Source organism: Physeter macrocephalus, chromosome 4 (assembly GCF_002837175.3).
Source record: "Physeter macrocephalus isolate SW-GA chromosome 4, ASM283717v5, whole genome shotgun sequence".
Classification (NCBI taxonomy): domain Eukaryota; kingdom Metazoa; phylum Chordata; class Mammalia; order Artiodactyla; family Physeteridae; genus Physeter; species Physeter macrocephalus.
In genome coordinates, this window is record NC_041217.1 from 27558255 (window position 1) to 27578996 (window position 20742).

The 20742-nt window shown below is 45.0% G+C and overlaps 1 long non-coding RNA gene across 1 annotated transcript in view; it reads left to right on the forward strand.

Annotated features, from left to right (window-relative positions):
- The window catches only part of LOC114486132 (uncharacterized), a 63630-nt gene extending 52498 nt beyond the window's left edge, over positions 1 to 11132 (forward strand). The window contains exons 4-5 of the long non-coding RNA XR_003679383.2: positions 3747 to 3828; positions 10990 to 11132. This is a non-coding gene — a long non-coding RNA (uncharacterized lncRNA). The remainder of the gene's footprint in view (positions 1 to 3746; positions 3829 to 10989) is intronic.
- The last annotated feature ends 9610 nt before the right edge of the window (positions 11133 to 20742 follow it).

Below are 20742 nucleotides of genomic sequence, written 5' to 3' on the forward strand. Positions count from 1 at the left end.
TCTGGTGTTGTAGGTTGGAAACTGAGTCCTTGGGAAGTAGAGTGAGTGGTACAGAATAGAGATTAGAAATCAGAGCTGTTAACAGACAGCTCCATATCCCATCTGTTTCAGTTGTTTATTCCTATATACCAAGCCACCCTTAAACTTAGTGGCTTAAAACAAGAACAATCATTTTATTATTACCTCCCATGGATGTTGGTGGGTGGCTGTCTGGCTAGGTGGTTCTCACTGGGGTCTCTCCTTCAGTTGCAGCTGGACAATGGTTGGGGCTGGAGTCATTTCAAAGGCTTCTTCATGTATCTGGAAGTTGGTGCTGGCTGTGAACTGGGACCTCAGCTCAGCTGTGTGTCAGGACAGCTATACATCATCTCTCTGTGGGCCTGACTGTCCCCATAGGAAGAGAGCTGTGTTCCCAGAGGGAGAGACCCAAGAGAATGAGGCAAACACTATATCACCTTTTATGACCTAGCCTTAGAAGTCACGTAGTGTCATAGTATACTCCCATTGTGGTCGCAGGCCAGGCCAGATTCAAGAGGAGAGAATATAGACACATTCCTCAAAGGAAGGAGAATCAACATCAATTTGTAAGAGGAGCATGTGAGATGGGATATATATTGTGGTGGCCATCTTTGAAAGATACAATCATCCATACCAATTACAATGGACTAGGGAACAACTTGGATTTGGGAGAAATTGGACGAGGTACTATAGCCAGTATTAAGTGCCAGAGGGCTGGAAGGCCAGTGGAGAATCAAGACTCCAAGCAATTCCTTCTTACATTCAACAAGTGTTTACTGGGTACTTATCAGGTGCCAGAAACTGGGGATACAGCAGTGATCAAGAGACAAGGCTCCAGCAGCTTTCATGTAATTTAGAGTCTGGTGGGGATGCGATGAACAACTGCTCAAATAAATACAGAAGTGCCGCGAGGAACTATAAAGTTGGGTAAGAAGACTAACAATATTGGGGCAGGGTGTCTATTTTAGGTAAAGAGCTTAGGGATGACCTCTCTGAGGTGGGGACACTTGAGCAGAGACTTAAATGGACGGAGTGAAGCATGAAAACATCGGGAGGAAGGGCATTCCAGCCTGGGGAAGAGCAAGGGCAGAGTCCCTGCAGAAGGATAAACTTGAGTATTCAAGGTATAACAGGAAGCCCTGTGACTAGCATGGAGGGATTAAGTTGGAGAAGGGTAGGAAATGAGGTATAAGAAGTTACCAGTAGTTGGGGCAACATCTACTACAAAACATTGTTTTTCTGGTGTTTGGTTCCCTCGGTGTTAGGATGGAAGAACAAATCCCCCTCATTAGAAAGTATCCATCATGAATATAGGCTTCCTGTTTTCTAAACATAAGTGACCATGTTTCCATTTGGGGCAGAGCTGACTGAATACGAATTTCAGAAAACATCTCTGACATGAACGTAGAAGCATCTGGCCACCCTCGGGGTAACTTCCCACCACTTACCACAGTCAATCTGGTCTTTGTCAGGGCATCTTCCTTTTCAGAGGGTAACTATGACAACGGAGCATGATGCTGATGCTGTGGCTGTGCAACAGCCCTCTATCTGCACACATGATGCTGTGGGAACACAGAACTGTGAATCGGGGTAATGTCGGCCTCTCTCTTTGTAGTGAACAAGTTATCTGCTATTTGATTCAATTAATGATTTTTTTTACTCGCTTTGTTTTTACTATGACTCTCTCATAACAAAATGATTAACATGTCCTATAATCTGTAACATCACTTCCCAAATTTATTTGATCAAGACCCTTGTATTAGTTTTCTGTTGCTGCTATAACAAATCACCAGAAACTTAACAGCTCAAAAAACACACATGTAAAGGGCTTCCCTGGTGGCGCAGTGGTTGAGAGCCCGCCTGCCGATGCAGGGGACACGGGTTCGTGCCCCGGTCCGGGAAGATCCCACATGCCGCGGAGCGGCTGGGCCCGTGAGCCATGGCCGCTGAGCCTGCGCGTCCGGAGCCTGTGCTCCGCGACGGGAGAGGCCACGGCAGTGAGAGGCCCGCGTACCGCAAAAAAATAAACAAAACACACACACACAAATGTATTATCTTAGTCTGTAGATCAGAAGTCTGATGTGGGTCTCTACAGGCTAAAATGACAGTGTCAGCAGGGCTATGTCCCTTTCTTGAGGCTCAAGGGGAAGGTCCATTTCCTTGGTCATTCTGGTTCTTGGCAGAATTGAATTCCTTGTGGTTATAGGACCAAGGTCTCCATTTTCTTGCTGGCTGAGGGCCATTCCTAGCTTCTAAAGGCTGCCCAAATTCCTTAGCTCATGGCTCCGTCCTCTATCTTCAAAGCCAGCAATGGCAGGTCGAATAACTCACACCTTGAATCTCTCCTCCATCTTCTTCTGTCTCATCTCTCTCTGACCACAGCCAGGGAAGATTTTCAACTTTTAAGAACTCATGTGATTAGATTGGGCCCACCTGGATAATCCAGGGTGTTCTTTCCACCTGAAGATCCATGCCCTTAGTCACACTGGCAAAGTTCCATTTACCATGTAAGGCAACACAGTCACATGTTCCATGGATTAGAGTGTGGACATCTTTGGGAGAGTCATTCTCTACCACAACCTTCATTCCACAACCCCATTAAACTAGAGTTTAATGCAATAGAGTTTGGGAAGCCCTGCGGTAGAGGTATCCAGAGGGCTGATTCTAGACAGGAAAGAAACTATTTCTTTAGGGGCTGTTGCAACAGCCAAAGTACTGGGTGAGCACAAGACCAGGTGAGGTTGGATTCTTCCACATGGTTGGCGCAAGGTGGGCAGAGGAATAAGGTTTCAGTGATGGGTTTAACCTTCTTGCTTACCTCGAGTATGAATCAGGTAGATTTTTCTGATTAGGCTTGTCTGTCAAGAACTTCTGCCTCTAATGCCAGAAAGGAGAGGAAGGGACAGTTACTGCAGCAGGTGCTTTTCATAATCACCTCAGATAATGGTCATGCTAACTTGTGAAGGTGAACCCTGCATTTGAACCTACATGAGGCAGATTCATTTGGTGCCTCACTCGGGTCCCCTTTACTGGGCTGGTGCACCCGTCTACAGAGGTGGTGAGCTAACAGCTCACAGCTCCCGCTTTCTCTAGAAATTACCCTTACAGCTGATGGGGGCTGCCTCACCTTTGAGGTTATGCCACCGACCACCCCCTCGCTCAATGCGCGTGCACGCGTGCACACACACGCACATACACGCACACACACACAGACACACACCCTCCCAACCACAAAAGTCTGGCCCTCTTGCCTCATGGTGGGGACATTTCTGTGACGCTCCAGAGTCCTCTGGGGATCAAATATGGACTTCTTCCTCGCTTTACTCTTTTCCCTTCACTTTTCTGCTTCCCTTCTTCCCTTACAAGTTTTTCCTGAACAAATCACGTGTTCCCAAACCCCTACCTCTGGCAGTACTTCCATAGAACCCAACCTAAGATGTAATAAAAAATTAATTCAAATATCGGGACCCACAAAATGGAGGCTGCCCCAGCAGCAGGGGTCCGCATCACAGATCTAAACGAAAGTCAGTTGCCACTTACAAGAAATGCCTCACTGTCAAGGAAACCTAACATACACCAGTCACAATCCTCCAGCTCAGCTCTAGCTGGCTTCCCTCACCCTGGAAAACAAGACCTGCTAGACTTAATACCTGACCTCCCAGCCAATCATGCCATTTCCTTGTTGCCTCTTCTAACTCTCTATAAAACGTAGTCCTCGCTTTTTGCAGGTTCCTGGGCTAGACTCAGACAGCACCAAGAAAAAAACAGGAGAAAATGGCGCTATCGCCCCTGGTACCTGCTCCTTTCCGGGTATGTAGTTGAATAAATCAAATGAAGCTTGATTATTTCTTTGTAGAAGTGGGGCGGGAATTATGTGTAGGATTCTAAAGACTAAGTTTGTAGGAAAGGACAAGTAGTGAGAGTTGAGAATAAGTATGAATTCAATGGTCCCTCTCACTGTAAGCTCCTTGGGGGTAGGGGACTGTGTTCATCTCATGCACACTGTATCCCTGAGCTCAGCACAGGAGCTGAAACGCGGCAGATCTGCAGCAGTAAGTGAATGAAGTTGAGAGAAGCAACCAGTGAGGTTTCTGTGAGTCCGGAGGTTAAGCCAGGAGGAAGTTGGGGAAAGAGGATCTGTTCTCTGTAGCACATGCTCCTTTGCAGCCTTCCAAGCCCTTCTGTGATGACCTCACTTTTCCCGGGAACCTGCTCATAGCTCCCAGGACTCAGGCCCTCAACCAGAAAGTGGCACTTCCGGTCAGCCCCTCCTCCGCCTACACCAGGATGGAGTGTCCCAGCCTGCTCCTTAACCTACGACAATGCCCCGCCCTTCAGAGATCTAGTGGACCCTTGGGTTAGACTTAAATTAGGTTTATTAATATATTATTTAAATCTGTACATCAAAAAACTAGGTAGTATTAACCCATTTTACCTTAGTGCTCATATAAGACTAAAACAAATTTATAATCTAAACACCAAAAAAGTCACAAAACCAGTAAAATGAGCTTTAACAACATTAATGAAATGTGACATCATATTGTTTTCCTAAAACCAAGTCTATACTCCCAACACAGTGTGGTCCTAACTGTCCAAGCCCAGCTCTTTCCCAGTCAGCCCATCTGTATTACCCTGGGCCAAGTGCAGGCGTCCTCTCTTGCACTCAGCTTTTCTCTCTTCCTACCACCTTGAAACCTACTTTTGGATAAAATGCACCCTGCTGTTTTTTAGCTTCCAGCAGATGCAAACACATTTATATGTTAAGCCCACCTCTCTCTATTCCTCATTAGAGGAAAATAGATAAAGTGGCTTTACTTGGCATAAATGTGATCCCAGACACAAACTGGAGGCTGCAATCATGCAGTGACTGTGGATTATACGTTGGACATTCAGATTATTTCGAATACATGTGCTTATAAGAGTATATATCATATTTATTATATATACATGATATATATGTATGTATACATAAGCATTTATGTACATGAAATAATTGTCAAGTTTTTGTTTTAAAATAAAAAAGTAAAACATTCTCTTAGAAAAGTTGTGGCCCTTGAGGAACAGCACTGTTTTAGGCATAGCCTCGTCTGGAATGCTGCGTCTCTGTATGTGCTATTATTTCTCCTGCCATACCCGTGCATTCATGCCCAAGAAATAAAATTAATTTTCTTTACCTCCCCTGTTTGCATATCCAATCATCATCCATATTTATTCATCTATTCTAGAACAACCAATCAGCCCCATTAAGCATGTATCATAACCACTCCTTGACTTCACAAGAACTCTGCAAAGTAGATATTATTATTCTTATTATGGTCCCAGTTTAAAAATGAAAAATCTGGAGCTCAGTGAGTTTGAGACTTGGGTTGCATTGGAAGCAGGGCTTTGATTCAGTTCTGCCTGACCTCAGATCCCACACTCTTATGCTTCACTGTATCCCCAAGGTATTGAAAAGTGTATGGTACATAATCAGTACTCAGCAAATATCTTTTGAAGGAATACAATAACAGTGAACTGTTCCCATTGTGCCAGTCGCCTCTACTCACAGCCCACAGGAGCTGGACTCCACTACAGACCCGACATAGACCCTGTATGTTTCTCCTTTACAGGCAGCAAGGCCCTGCAGAGTAGAAACTAAGGATCCTTACCTGGGAATCTCCATCATGCCTGGCACATAGTAGGTGCCTAAATATTTATTAATCAGAATTGGCTTGAGCTCTTAGGTAGTCATGGCCCAGCCTGGGACCTTTCTTCAAGGGTAACTTAGAATTAGAAAAAAGACCTCGAGGAAGAGAGTGTGTTTCTGACGACTCCAGAAAGGCACCACCAGCAGCCTTGGAAAAGGAATGGGAAGCTTTGGCAACTTCCTTCTAAGGTTGGACTCCAAGCCCTACTACGTAATGTACGCAAAAGCATGTGATTCAGAGGGCAGCAAAACCATGGAGCAGCACGCCAGGTTTAGAGTCACCGAAGCAAGTGATGTAAATGATGAAATTTAAAAGACAGAGACCTTTTTAGAAAAAGCCAGGGTGCGCAGAAGTGACAGCATTGCAAGCTGGGTGGAAATGACAAATCTTCCCCATTCCCCTGGCAGGAGGGCCTTGGAGAATGGCTTTTAAAATGCCCTTTTAAGTCGCTGTAGGAGCCGTCAGCGGGATCAGCTAAGGCTGGGAAGTCCCTCGTGATCGTCAGCAGCATAATTGAGGTTCCCACATTCTTTCTGCCCCGGCTGCTCCCGGGGTCAGGTTAAATGCACCGGGGGCTCACGGTTCATCTGTGTTTACATTTTCCCCTCTTTGCTGCCCTTGTTCTGCTCACCCCAAATCACCAGGCTCTTGCTGCCCCTATTTTGACAGGAAACTTTCTTTCCCCCCAGACTGTTTACAGCTTCCTCTCCATGCAGTTTTCCAGCCAGTGGAAGCCTGGCCCTTTGCTGGTTTGCGGCGGGTTTACGGTGGGTTTGCGGTGGGCACCCACTGAGCAGCTGGCAGCTTGACCTGAGCGTGTTCTCTCCTCACCCACTTGCCTGGGGGGGCGGGGGACGGGCAGGGCCTCCTTGTGCTTCTGGAGGAGTCCCCAGATGTCTGATAAATTTCAGGGTGTTTTCAGTGACTGGGCACCTTTCCAAAGCTGGCGCATCTTTCCCCACCTCAATGAGATGGGTCGGAGAGGGGGAGGGAATTGACATCATGCGTAACCATCCACACCAGACATTGGACCAGGGGGCCAATGGACATTAGCTGGAATTCTCACAGCCACATGGCAGGCTCAGTTCTGTCCTCACTCGACAGATCAGGGACCCCAGATTCACCAGAGACACAGCTAGGATGTCAGAGAGTCAGGACTCAATTCTAGGTCCCGGGCCCCAGAGCCCAAGCGCTTTTCACTTGAATACGCTGGAGGGACTTTGGCTTCTCCCCTGACACCCACACTCGCAGAAGGGAGCGTGCTCTCCCTCTCTCCCCACCCGTCGCTGATTCATGCAGAAATTATAATAAAGTCAGGATTTGTAAAGTTTCATTCGCCAACTCTTCTCAGGTACACTTCAGTTCAAACACAGTTTTGGTTCCTGCCAGATTCTCCAGCATACTTCCCATTTCATGCAAAGTCATCCTTTCTGATAAGTTCATTTTGTTACATTTATGACTAAGTAGGATTTCATTTTATACCATTTTAAGGCATCTCCTGTATGCAAATTCAGAAACCAGAGAAAAAATGTTTTTGTTAGATGCCATGCCCTGATTTTTGGATCAGAAAATGCATCCCCTCCCCAAGCTCCGCACCATGTCTGTATCATCATCGTGGTAATCATCGTGACTTAGTTTTCCTTTTAACAGCATTTTTTTTTAAAGTTCTCTGTTCCAAGCACTGGAAGAACTGTTGTGTATCCCTCATTGCAGGTGCAGCACCAGAATATCCCAACCCCTTCTCCAAACAGATTCTTGACCACGCAGTCTCAGCCTCCCCCTCCACACTAAGAGTTAAGATGCTTTTCTCAATCCTGTAGCAGATGGAACAGCTGCTCCTGCCTGAGGATCCCCTTCCCAACCCCCGTTCCAGGGAAGTGTGTGTGGTGGGGGAAACCCCAGTGGAGGATGAGGTTGCTCTGTCTTGGCACCAAAAAGAAAGACCTGCCCTTCCCTGGTGGGCCTCCTCGGGACTGGCTACCCTCCCTCCCCAAGGATGAAGCTCCCAGTGGTACCTCCAGCCCTGCCGGAACCCACTCTTTCCAAACCACTGAGTCATTTCCCCTCAAGGACTTTCTCATTAAAACCTTCCTGTTTGCTTTAGCTCTGGAGCTCCGCTCTGAGTTACTGTTTCCTTCCCCATCCCCACTGAGCTGGAATTAACGGCCCGGCACCTTTCAGCTCTCCCTCCCTTTGCAGTTTTCCTTCCCACTCTCAGCTCTTGGCTGGAGTCTCCACACTTTGTACACATTTGTGCAAAGCCCCAGAGTTTCTAAAGCTGTGAGGGAAGATATTGCTTGGAGGATAAATTGGGAAGATGAGCATCTGGGAAGATGAGCATCTACGAAGAGGCACCAGGGAGAAAACCCTCTGACCAAGAGCTTGTCCCAGATCCATCTGACATAGCGAGCAGAGCAGTTGGAAATAGCAACCTTTGACTAATGGGCTCTGAGCTGCTGGACCTTGAGCAGCTGCTGAATTCCCTGGAAGACACCTGTGGTCTCCTCAGAGTCCTGGTTAGGAACGTTGCGTGCACATCTGAGACCTGCTGACCAGGGGATAGTTTGCTGTGTGGTCAGTAGCCACAAAGCAGGACTCCGTGGGGCAGTAGAGGCCAGAAGACATCGGCCCTTTCTGGTTCAGTGATGGAGTGATGGGAAGAGAGTACAGAAAGAGAAAAGAAATGGTCATAGTAAACAGTGCACCTTAGTTCCTCTTCTATCAGTCTTAACTTTTTAGGGAGGCAGTTCTCTGTTCCAGGCACATGGAGAACCGTTTTATATTTCTCATTGCAGGCCCAAAATATTCCAGCCCCTCCTCCAAACAGATTCTTGATTGAATAGAATGTCACGGGCTGTACTAAGAACAGTGTCCTTTGTGCCCTGTATTGAGTAAAAGTTCATTGAAGCAAGTCAAGCTGAAGTTCAAAAAGTGTACGTGACAGAAGAGAAGGGCCAAAAACTCATCTGCTGACTCAAAACCTTTTATTGTTTATTCGGGGAGATTCTCCTGGGGTGATGGGTCCAACCCTCAAGTCCCATCACATTGACAATCCCCTGCCCCAGTAAGTGTGAGGCCCACACAATCTAATGACTGCTGATGCGGCTTTGCAGAACTCCAAAACACTGCCACTTGGAAAACCTGCTTTCAAAGTGTGCTTATGGCTGCTCATCATCACCAGCTTGGTGACTTCCACAGAAGGTGAGAATTCCATGGTTTGGGTCCTGGCTCTCTTCCTGCTGATTCAGAGGAAGGCTCGATCCTCCACAAGGCTCATCGGCCTTGTCTGCTGCTCGCCACGTTATTCCCTGCTCTGTGAACTTCTGCATCCTGTGCCATAAGTGATCCTTCCTTCTCCTCTTAGATTTTCAATCTCTGCATCCCTACTGACCTTTTCCAACTAGTCTACAAATTGCTTAACTCTCCATTTCCAAACAACTCTATGTACTCTGCCTGCTTCATAAGCCCTTCCCTTTGCGTCCTCCAGGGGGCGCCACCCACACGGTATTCTGGGTACAGGAGTAGTTTCGAGGAGTTTCATTTACCCAGGATACAACCTGAATGCAACTCCTCCTCTTCCACCTCCTTGTGCAAAGATGGGCACTGTTGCTTCCCTCCAGTTACTGTCCTGTGTTCTTCCTTCTAATACCATTCTTACAAGAGCCATCTCTGTTCCTTGCCTTTCCACGTGCAGAAGTCTCCGAGGACTTCCTACTGTAATATCAGTGGCCTCCTTTTCACCCTCCCACTCGCCTATCTGTAGCGTATGATACACCTGACTTTTCCCTCCTTCTGGAAACACCCTCCTCCCCTGGCCTTCCTGCTTCTTCTGTTCTCTCCTGGCTCCTCGTCAGTCCCCGACCAGCTCTCCACCTCCAGTGTTCTCTCTGAAATCTTGATGTTTCCGAAGGCTATGTCCTCAGCCCTCTTTTATTCTTCACAGTCCCTTCCCTGGACAATTGCATTTACTCCCAGTTAATGATCTGAAACTTTCCATGTCAATACATCTTAATAATAACCAGTCCATATTTGATTATCTAAATCATCCCCCAAATGTCCTTCCTAGCTAGTTTGTTCAATGAGGAACCAATTAGAGCATGTACGTCACATATCCAGTTTTAAGTCCTTTTTAAAAAAAGATCAAGTATAGACATAATAGCACGCTTGTTAAATGGATTTGGCCAGTTATCTACAGAATATCCCATCTTCTGGATTTGACTAGGTGCTTCTTTGCAATATCATTTAGCTTGTTTCTCTAACCCACTTATTTTTTATAAACTGGAAGGAAAAAGCAAAGGCATGATGATTCAGTTTAAATCTTGTTAGCTAGATTATGTCATAGATGTGGACTTTATATTGCATTTCATCATAAGATACATATGTTCTGGTTGACTCACCATTGAGGATCCTAGCATTGGACCATCAATTAAGGCAAATGGTAGTCTCATCCTTCCGTTGTAGCATGATGTTTTCCCCATGTGACTAGCAAGTAAACAATGCGATGTTATTTTAGCAATATACAAGTGTCCAGTGCCCCATCAGCCATATGCCTAATGCTTTTTATCACCAGTTTATACTCACTGCATAAGTCAATAATTCCATTAAGAATTTAAAGTGATTATCAGCCAGGGTTCTTGGTAGGATATGGATGCCACAGTTCAATTAATTAAAGATTAATTAAGAACATTTTTAGGACGGAGCTATATACTGAGGTGTGGGCCATCAAGGGGTGGGTGATGAGTGCCAGGTGGGCAGCTGTTACCAGCCCTGGTCCTGAAGGGGCAGGAGAAGCAAGTGGCGCTCCTGGTGCTGGGCAAGCTGCAGCCCTGGGAGGAGAGCTGCCCACTGGGAGGAGTGGCTGCTGACAGAGGAATGCAGTTATAATCCAGACCTTCACCTGGCAGGGCACTCAGATGAAATGAAACTTTTCTGATAACTTTATTTTCTGCTTCTTACCTGAAGCACAGTAGCAGGACAGGGGGTTACAGTTGAGGTGCCGGAGGCAGGTATGTCCTTTGAATAGCTGTTTCTGCAGCAAGCTGACCATTGGCATTGAGAGCTATCAAGAGAAACAAAGTGGACAGCACTCTCAGGTGGAGGTTGACCTCTGGTTGCCGAAGCACAAAGTGGGGGTGGGGGGGGATATCACATTTACAAAGGATAATTGTATTTGTTAGCAGGTCGGGGCCAAAGCTGTGTTGTCTCCCTGCAGGAAGCAATGAAAACAAGATGATGTTAGTCCCAGGGAAATACATCCTCACTCCTGAATAATTGTTTGTTTCAGCGCCCCCGGACACTTTTCATTCAAATGTGTAAATGCACAGAAGAGAGAAGTTAATGATCAGTAACCTTTTACCATCGTGGGAGGAGCGACTTCTGGTGCTAAGTATCAGGAAACTTCTGAGGGAATGATTCCAGGTTCCCTTAGCTCAGGTAAGTTTCCTCAGCTTGGGAATAAAACACCTCTGCTTTCACTCACTGCAGGTTAAAAGAAACAGCACTGATAACGTGTGCCATGTCATTCAAGCACGGGTTGGAGCCTGAAGGCAGGCTGGTTCCTCTGGTCTCTGGGGGAGTGTTCATTACTGAGTTTCCTTCTAGTTGACAAGCGATTTGAATGTCCCCCTATTACATGGGGTGCCAACAGCATGGGGCGCCAACAGCATGGGGCTGAGAAGGAGAAGATTAGATTGATGGCTGCTCTATCACTTACCAACCAGGTGGCCTTGAGTGTGTTACTTGATCTCCCCAAACCAGTGTTTACATCCATAAAACAGTAATAATCATCATTCCCCTGGTTACAGGAGAAACAGCTGTCTTGAGGTAAGGTGTATAAGAATGGATTCTAGAATCAGAAAGACTGGAGCTTAAAATCTAGTTACGCTTCCTAGTGATTGTATAAAACCGGACAGTCACCTGTAAACCAGGTAAAACAGGGAAAGCAATGGAAGTTTCCTCATAGATTATTTTAAAGATTAAATGCTGAAAAGCACCTAGCACAGTGCTGGCGAGGAATACGCACTCAAGGGTTCACTGTTATTAACTGATATCAGCTGTCCCGGCTGCTGGTGGTAGGCAGGATGCCCTGGTGTGATGCCCTGTTTAACACCCTTGGGCAAAGCGGAGCCTGTGAATATGACGAGCGATCACTCCCATGGCTGTGGTACGTAATATGGCAAAAGGGAGGTCACGGGGTGGACCTGACCTAGTCAGTTTAAAGGCACAGAGCTTTCTCTGCTGGTCACAGGTGAGAAATGCTAGAAGTGGGCTCCTACTGGCCTGGAAGAAAGTAAACACCCATGCTGTGAATAGCATGGGGGCCACATGGCAAGGAATACCAATGGCCTCTGGGAGCTGAGTGTGATCCCCAGATGACAGCTAGCAAGGAAATGGGGAACATAATCCTACGAGGTCATGAGAAACTGAATTTGGCCAACAACCCGACCGAGCTTGGAAGGGGACCCCACACCTCAGATGAGAACTCAGCCTGGCCGGTGCCCTAACTGCAGGCTTGTGATCCCCTGAGCAGGGATCCAGCAAAGCTGTGCTCAGACTTCTGATCCATGGAAAATGTAAGATAATGAGTTTGTGTTGTGTTTAATCCACTTAGTTTGTGGTAATTTGTTCACAGTAATAGAAGACTAATATCCTACCTAGAGTTAATCAACACTACTGCTGTTGTTCTTGCTGTGTCCGGTTCTGTTCCTAATTGCTGTCATCTGCGGCAGTACCTCGCTGCATAAATCATGACATTGCAAGAATGGCAAGAGGTGCTGTTCTTCAACACCCACCCCCCTTAGACTGGAAGTATTCGCTCTGACCGTCTTCTGCTAATGGGCTGGTGATGATCACAGGGAGGGGTGGTTTATTGACCTTTGTGGCTTTAGAAAGGCACACAAATATCATCAGAACGGAGTCTTTCCTGGAAGACTTGACTTATTATGTGAAAGCCCTTTTCTTCAGAGGCTTCCTGTTTGACACTACAAGTTTCTCACCTACCAAGGCCTTCTCTGCACCATAGACCAAACGTAGCCAAATGATCTGTTGAAGAGTTTTTAGGTCCTCACTGAGCTTGCAGCATGTTGGGAAAGGCAGATATTAAACAAGTAATTGCATGAACATAGGAGTAGAAACTGTATGGTGTGCCTTAAAGAATAACATGAAGTATCAGAGAAACTTGAGCCTGGAGGTTCAGGGAAGGCTTTTCTTGAGGAGATGATCCTTGCCAGGAGACCAGGAGGATGAATGGGAGGTAACTTGGCCAAGGGATGATAAAGATGCTCTTCATCACAGGGAACAGCTCGTGTAAAGTCCCTGAGGCAGGAAAGGTCATGGCCAGTTTAAGAAGCGGCAAGACTAGTGAAGTAGCAAGGAGAATGAGAAGAGTGTGTGTGAGTCGAAGGTGGGGAGGGAGCAGAGCTAGATCTTGCAGGTCCCATTAGGCTTTGCTAAGGATTTCAGTCTCAGTCAGGTTTTCCCTTTTAAAAGACCACCCCAGCTGGGATGGAGAAAAGGGATTGTAGGGAGAAGGACAGATGTGAAAATACTAGTTGGGAAGCAATTGCAACCATCCAGACAGGAGTTCAGGGTGGCTACGACAGAGATCATGATGTGGACAAGGAGAGAAGTTAGATAAAACTAATCTAATCTGGGGAGCCTTAACTTTGCCAGTTTTAAAAATTAAGAAAACATTTTCAGTCCACCCTACCGTTTTGAAGAATTCACATTCATTCACTTACTTATTTGATAAATACACACTGTGTTATTTTTATGTGCCAGGCACTGTTCTAAGCATGGTGATATAGTAATGAATAAAACAGGCAAAAATCGCTGTTCCCAAGGAGCTTGCAAGGGATTTAGATCATAAGCAAGAAAGATAAGGAACATATAAAATGTATTTGTTAGCAAAAATGCTAAAGAGAAAGTTAAAATTAAAAGAGGGAAATAGGAAGTGTTAGAATAAGATTGCATTATATATGGCCAGACAAGATCTCACTAAGATGATATTTTTTTTCCTATCTTGATTAAACTTTTTTTTATTGAAGTATAGCTTGGTTTACAATGTTGTGTTAGTTTCAGGTGTACAGTACAGTAATTCAGTTATACATGTAGACATAGATATAGATATTCTTTTCAGATTCTTTTCCCTTATAGGTTATTACAAAATTTTGAATATAGTTCCCTGTGCTATACAATAGGTCCTTGTTGGTTCTCTATTTTATATATAGTAGTGTGTAAATGTTAATACCAACCTCCTAATTTATCCCTCCCCCTTCCTTTCCCCTTTGGTAACCATAAGTTTAGAAGGTGATATCCTACGCTGTTGGTGCGAATGTAAATTGGTCCAACCACTATGGAGAACAGTATGAAGGTTCCTTAGAAAACTTAGAACTACCATATGATCCAGCAATCTCACTCCTGGGCATATACCCAGAGAAAACCGTAATTCGAAAGGATACATGCACCCCAATGTTCACTGCAGCACTATTTACAATAGCCAAGACATGGAAGCAACCTAAATATCTATCGACAGAGGAATGGATAAAGAAGTTGTGGTACATATATGCAATGGAATATTACTCAGCCATAAAAAAGAATGAAATAATGCCATTTGGAGCAACATGGATGGACCTAGAGATTATCATACTAAGTGAAGTAACAGACAGAGAAAGACAAGTATCATATGATATCACTCATATGTGGAATCTAATTTTTAAAAAAAGATACAAATGAACTTATTTACAAAACAGAAGCAGACTTATAGATATCAAAAACAAACTTACGGTTACCAAAGAGAAAATGTCAGGGGGAGGGATAAATCAGAAGCTTGGGATGAACACATGCACACTACTATATATAAGACAGATGACCAACGGGGACCTACTGTATAGCACAGGGAACTCTACCCAATATTCTGTGATACAGGGCGATCAGCTCCGTGCTTTGTGACCACCTAGAGGGGTGGAATAGGGAGGATGGGAGGGAGACGCAAGATGGAGGAGATATGGGGATATAGGTATATGTATAGCTGATTCACTTTGTTATAAAGCAGAAACTAACACACCATTGTAAAGCAATTATACTCCAATAAAGATGTTAAAAATAAAATAAAATTAAATTTTAAAAAATATTCTGTGATAACCTATATGAGAAAAGAATCTTAAAAAGAATGACTATATGTGTATGTATAACTGAATCACTTTGCTGTGAAACTAACCTGAAACTAACACAACATTATAAATCAACTATTCTCTAATAAAATTAAAATATAAAAAATAGAATAAAATGAAATGAAATAAAATAAAATAAAACCTTTACCCACTATTGTTCAAGAAGACAGATCATGTAAAATTTTTTAATGTAAATTAAAATTAACATTTTGATGAAAATACATGATTTCTCATAGTAAAGATAAGTATCATTCTATGAATTTTTAATTTTCATATTTGTATACATAGTGTGTGTGTTCCAAATGATGATTAGAAAGGCGTTTTTTTTTAATGTGGATCACAATTTAAAAAATTTGAAAGCCATTGCTTTACCTCGTTGAATTGCTACAAAAATGCTGCAATAAAAACATTATTCCAGTTTTGCAGATGAGGAAACTTAGACTGAAAGAAATTAACTCAGCTTCCTCAGCACTGTGGAAGTAGAGAAATTAGCATTCAAATTCAAGTAAAATGAATCCAAAGTCAATACTATGTCCACTGTTTCATACTCCCCTATATTCTACAACTAAATTCTAGACTCAAATTTTAAATGCTATGATACATATGAATGTCAAATTTCTTTTGGAAGATATTGTTGATGAATTGGTCTTTGTTACCCCAGTTGAAATCATGTCAGTAAAGCAAAACTAGATTTTAAGAAAAAAAAGTTTAGAAGGTGATATTTGAGGAAAGATCTGAGGGAGGTTAGGGATTAAGATGTGCAGATATTGGGGGTGGAGTGGGTCAAGGAAGCGTATTCTAGTCAGAGGGAACAGCAAATACAAAAACTCTGAGGTAGAGATGTGACTAGTCTTTTCCAGAAGGCTACTATGACTGGAAAATGTATCAGTTATCTATTCCACAATAATGCTAAGTAACAAGCAACCTCAGAACCCCAGTGGTATATCATAATAAACACTTAGTTTTACTCATGAGTCTAAAGATCACCTGGGTGGTTCTGCTGAGCTGAGCTTAGCAGGGCTCATTCATGCCTCTGTAGTCAGTGGCAAGCCAGCATAGTTCTGATCTTGGGCTCTCTCACATGTGTTGAGCCTTGGATAAGACAACTGGGTTGACTTAGCTCTCTCTCATCCTCCAGTAAGATGATATTCTGTTCTCATGCCTAGCAGGGAGGGTGGGGAGAAAGGTGAGGAGAGAAAGAAAGAAGAGAGGGAGAGACCGTAACAGCAGGAGAGAAAGGGAGAGAGGGGCTGGTGAGAAAGAGAGAGAGAAACAGTGTGGGGAGATGGAAGGAAAGAGAGAGCGGGCACATACACAAGACCTCTTGAGCCCTGGGCTCAGATCTGAAACAATGGTACTTCTGCCGCATTCTGTTGGCCAGAGCAATTCATAAGACCAGCTTAGTTTCAAGGGGTCGGGAACAAACTTCACTCCTTCATGGGGAGAGCCTTGAAGTCACATTGCAAAGGATGTGGATATAGTGAGGGGTGAAAAATTAGGACCGGTTTTTGCCGTGAGTCTACCACATTGAGCTGGTAGGAGATAAGGTCAGAGAGGTAATGGGAATCGAGGTGGTATAGGGCCTTGCAGACCAGTGTAAGTCTTTTGGCTTTTACTCTGAGGTGAGAAGCCATTGGAGGGGTGCCAGGAGAGGAGTAACACAGCCTGACTTGTATTTTAATGGAATCACTCCGGCTGTGAGGTTGAGAGTAGACTGAAGAAGGGAAGGAGACGAGTGTGGAGGCTACTGCAGTGAACCAGGCAAGAAACGATGGCGGCTTGGCCAGGAAAGTAGTCCTAGAAGTGCTGAGAAGTAGTCAGGTAATGGACATAATTTGAAGGGGGAATGGCCAGGATTTGCCTACAGTGCAAATGTAGGATATAGAATGAAAGAAGAAAAACAGATGACTCCAAAGCACTGGCCAGTTAGTTACTCTAGAAAAACTGTGTTGCAGTGTACTGAGATGATTAAGGTTATGGGAATAGTAAATTTCAGAGGAAATATTCTTCAAAAATCCTTAACTGCCTGACAGTTTCTTTCAGTACCTTGAGATGCAATTAAGTTAGACCAGAAGATATGACTTCAGTCAGAGCAGCCAGGGGCTCTCCTACGGTCCTTCCCATGACCTTAGACACGGGTTCTCACAGATCCAGAGCTGGCAACCACTGGGACGTACTATGCTGTACAGCCTGACAAGTTGTTTACAGCCAGCATTTCTGACATTAGTTGCAGCATCTGCTCTGATTGGTTGTAGAATCCACTCTTGTTTCACCCTCCAGTCTGATTGGTTGGAACCCAGTTTAATTTTCTTTCTCCATGGCAGAGCCAGGAGAAGTAAAATATGGGTGGAAGTGCTCTACTTTCTAAAAGGCAGGGACCGTATCTCATCCAACTTTGTACTTCCAGATGGAAGAGGGTGGATGGATTCACTTAGATTCACTCCATTCATAGCAAAAGCATCTCAGGTTTCACACTCTATTGAGGATTGACATATGATTTTTTTCTGTTAAAAAAAGGCACTTTGAAAGATAATCATGAATCTATGTGATCAGTATAAAGCGTCGAATACTCTGTGCAGACTTAAAACCCCCCATTTGGATAGGTAAGGAAAGTTACTATTGGAAGGGAGGAGTGTTTGTGTTCCTTGTCTCCCTAAGTTCCATCTTGACTCATGGAGCGGGGAACTGACACCAACATTTCAGTGCTGTCTTCACGGGAGAAGAAGTGCAGGAGCGGGAGGTTCCACCTCTCTCGGCTCCTCATAGGAGGCGCTTACTCCGCCTCAGACAAAAATGGCAAATCTGATGGGTGAAAATCTGACATGTACTAAGCCACGCTTGCCTAATGGGCAGGGACTTTTGTCTGCTGAGCAAAACCGGTTCAGTGCGTTCCCTTCACCCGAGCGTTCTCCGTCCCCGGAAGCAGGCTCCGACTCTGCCACCTTGTGGTTGGAGCAGTGAGGCAGCTCTGTTCCTTACCGCCGGCTGCTGAGTGAACCTGGGTTGGCTCTGCACACCCAACCCCTTTCTCAGATACACTGGCTGAGCAGATCCAGGGTCTGGCTGTGATGGAAGTAGGAGGACTCACTCGGCCCCAGCCACGTTGCCCTGCATTCAGAATCCCTGAGCCAGTGCCCTACTCAGCTCCACTTGTGTGAGTCTCCACTGGTGACAAGTGAGGTGAGTCCTAGAACCTGAATCCCCAACATCAACAGCAAACCCAACTGAGATTCTTAAAAAACTGGAAGTTGCTCTCATGTTAATCTTCAGCATAGTCTTCCTTCCTCTCCCTTTTTTTTTTTTTTTTTTGCGCTTCTGGAATAGTCCTTTATGCCTCCATCCTTTTTTCTGAACCATATTTGAGAGAATGTGAAATTGCACATTTATTATTGGTTTCAACGAACAGAAACACACTTGAGCTCTCTTAAAGACAAGAGATAGAGCTTATTTTATTTTTCACACATTTATTTATTTATTTTTGGCTGCATTGGGTCTTCGTTGCTGCGCGCGGGCTTTCTCTAGTTGCGCCGAGTGGGGGCTGCTCTTCGTTGTGGTGTGCGGCCTTCTCATTGCGGCGGCTTCTCTTGTTGCGGAGCATGGGCTCTAGGCTCTCGGGCTTCAGTAGTTGTGGCACACGGGCTCAGTAGTTGTGGCTTGCGGGCTCTAGAGCGCAGGCTCAGTAGTTGTGGTGCACGGCCTTAGTTGCTCCGTGGCATGTGGGATCTTCCTGGACCAGGGCTCGAACCCATGTCCCCTGCATTGGCAGGTGGATTCTTAACCACTGCGCCACCAGGGAAGCCCCTAGAGTTTATTTTAGAGACAGGTTTATCTCCGAACCCAGGGGCAGGTAGCTAGTGGACTCTAGAAATAAACTAGAGCCAGAGCCTCAAATGCAGTCAGGACCTTCCCTCCCGTCTCTAGAGGAGGCGACCATACCTTTCAGTTTCTGTAGGAACATCCTGGTTTACTCTTTCACTCTGCCCACAATCACTGTATGTCAGCCTCGGTCCAATCAAGAGGCAGAAACCTCAAGGTGACTTAAATAGGAGAAATTTAATGTAAATATTTTAATTTTTCTGATAAAAGAGCAATTATAAGATATAAGGGAACTCTCTGTGGTACCCTAAAGCTGAGGGAGCGTATACAAGGAGGGACAACAGCAAAAAATGACTCCCTTCCCAAGGCTGGGATTGCAACCACTGGGCAGCAGAGAGGTCTGCTGACCCACCCGGTCCAGAGCTGGTCTGCAGTCACTGGGCAAGCCGGAAGCAACTCTCTGAGACATAGTGGGGTGTAGAAAAACCACATCCAGTGGCCTGACACATGGGCGTGCAGAGCAAGTACAAGTGCCGTTGCAGATAGGAGGCCTGGAGCATATGGTGTGCATGTCAGGAAGCCCACAGGAAGGGGATTGTTAGGGCAGGCCAAGGCTGCAAGGACACCAAGGGACCATGACTTTGGGGCCTGTGCCAGAACTGGGTCAGAGTACCACCAGCTGATAATGTAGCTGCCAGAAACAGCAGGAGGGCCCCTTCCTCCTGCGTTCTCCCTTGAGTGACCTCTACTGAGAAAGCTTAACAAGTGCCCTTCATAAAGGAGAAATGCTTAAAGGAATTCATCTATTATTGCAGAGCACGCATTGAAGGGTGAATTCGGATCTGAGTGACAATAAATTGCTAACTGGCACAAATTTCAACAGTACCCTGGTAAGAATGATTAATTCCCAGAATAGTCAGATTCATAGAGAAAGAGAGCAGAATGGTAGTTACCAGGGGCTAGGAGAATGGGGAAACAGAGAATTATTGTTTAATGGATACAGAGTTTCAGTTTGGGAAGATAAAAAGTTCTGGAGATGGATGGTGGTGATGGCTGTACAACAATGTGAATGTACTTAATATTAATACCACTGAATTGTTCACTCAAAAAGGGTTAAAATGGTAAGTTTTGTATTATGTATATTCTACAATTTTTAGAAAGATTAATTCATGGTTACTATATTCGTGCCTCACTTTTGCTCCACTCCGTACATCCACTTTCTTCTTCCTTTCTCTGTTTCTCAGTCCACACACTAAAAACATGGCCACCAACAGCTCCTCACCTAAAACAGCTCTCCTTGTGTCAAGAAACCAGCCAGGGGCTTCCCTGGTGGCGCAGTGGTTGAGAGTCCGCCTGCCGATGCAGGGGACGCGGGTTCGTGCCCCGGTCCGGGAGGATCCCACATGCCGCGGAGCAGCTGGGCCCGTGAGCCATGGCCGCTGAGCCTGCGCGTCCGGAGCCTGTGCCCCGCAACGGGAGAGGCCGCAGCAGTGAGAGGCCCGCGTAACGCAAAAAAAAAAAAAAGAAACCAGCCAGACTGAGTCTGGACTCACAATTTCCTCTTCCAAATTCTCCTGGAAGTTCTGCAGCAGCTTTGGTCCAATGCTCACTTTGGTTATTTGGGCCAGTATCATCTGCTATAGACCTGTTTTCAGAAGTGTTTATTTGTTGTTTTGGGGGTAGGATGAATGAGGAGGGAACTTTACTGACAAGACAAGAGGAATCCACTCTAATCATTTAATGACTCCCCTCCAGAGTTTTAACCAGATGGAGAAGTCAGGCAAAAAATACACACACACACACACACACACACACACACACACACATATATACACACTCACATCAAGAGTAAAATCAATAGGTAAAATGATGCCAGATCAGTAAAAGTTTTTTTATCCTTTCCACCTATGCTAGTAGTCTGAATTAATATTAGAGGCATATGGCAGAATAATCATAATTATTTAACAAGCTAATTAACCAAATTTAGTTTCCTAATTGGCCATAAAATGGCAGAAATCTTTTTTTTTTTTTTTTTTTTTTTTTGTGGTATG